The sequence below is a fragment of the Frankliniella occidentalis genome, unplaced genomic scaffold (genome assembly GCF_000697945.3).
Source record: "Frankliniella occidentalis isolate FOCC.00 unplaced genomic scaffold, Focc_3.1 Scaffold114, whole genome shotgun sequence".
Classification (NCBI taxonomy): domain Eukaryota; kingdom Metazoa; phylum Arthropoda; class Insecta; order Thysanoptera; family Thripidae; genus Frankliniella; species Frankliniella occidentalis.
In genome coordinates this window covers 768,558-769,931 of record NW_026267242.1, presented here as the reverse complement: position 1 = coordinate 769,931, position 1,374 = coordinate 768,558, and positions in this window count along the sequence as shown.

Here is a 1,374-nt window from a genome sequence, read left to right as displayed (position 1 = left end):
CTCCCTCCCTCCCTCCCACCTCGCTCTCGTGGTTTGCCGCGCATTAACATTGAATCCAAGCAGATTCGAGTCTTTCTCAACCGATTCGGAGAAGAGCCCGTTTCACGGTCGAGCGCCGCAGCGACATCGCCGCCTCCGAGCAACGCAGGAAGCCGCAGACGTAGACAAAGAAATACACTGATACATACTATCGCAGGATTTGCTCGTTTTTGCGAAGGATTTGGCAACTTTGTTTATACGCCCGCGCAGGAACCCCTTGCCAGATGTGATTCTTTATTCGCATCTCAAAGAAAATCCGTTTGCAATCACAAATCATCCCCAATTATCGTTCACAAGGCTTATTTTCATACTGCACATTAAACACATCTCCACCAAGAGAGGCAATTTTGTCATTTCGGAACGCTCACCTGAACGTGACTTTGGATGCCGCCTCTTCTGCTTGCGCCGTCCAGCGGAAGACGGCTTCGCCGACCGACAGGGACTCTGCGGTGCCCCCCGCCGCCCCCGGCACCGCCGCCGCCCCCGCCCGCCCGCACGGCCCAGTGGAGCCGAGCCAAGCGCCGGACGAGGACCACAGCGAGAAGTCGCGGACCGCACCCAGCGGCGCCTGCACCCAGGCTGCAACACACGAACAAGAGAACATTAAAACATCTTCCAAACTGGTTGAGCAATTATATAATATCAATTTTGAGAGTCGATCGCTATGTAAGTTCAAGTGTGAAAGTTTAGAAAAATCTTGGTGTCTAGACTAAACGTACTATACATTAATGGGTGTGAAAACTTTAATCATTCAATGTTTAAAAAGTTGCACTTTTTACCGTAGTGCATCCAATACTGATTAAGATAGTCCAAGCATACACTGTCCCTCCAATGGCCATGAAAGTACCACCTTTTGTGGCAATGCCCATGCAATGGCAATAAGACAAAAGTAAGACCTTTCCAGCGGCAATGATGGTTCATTGCCAGTCCAAAGGCAATATTCATTGCCAATCAAATTTTGGCAATTTTGGCAATGAGTGGATGTCAGTTTGTAAACTTTTTTTAAGTTATTGGCTATTCAGTCATTGCCATATTGTGGCGTTGAACGTTCATTGCCAAAGTGCCGGCATTGACAGTTCATTGCCGAAATGTCGGCAGTGAAGGTTCACTGCCAATATGTCGGCAGTGACGGTTCACTGCCAAACAGTCGGCTATGATCGTTTAATGCCAAAAGGTCGGCAATAATGCCAAAATGAGGCAAACAATTAAAAAAACGAATTAATTTTAAGTTACTTTTAGAACACTGCCATTGGGCTGGCAATGAAAACTGCCGTTGGGTTGGCAATGATCGGTTCATTGCCGCTGGAAAGGTCTTATTTTTGTCTTATTGCCATT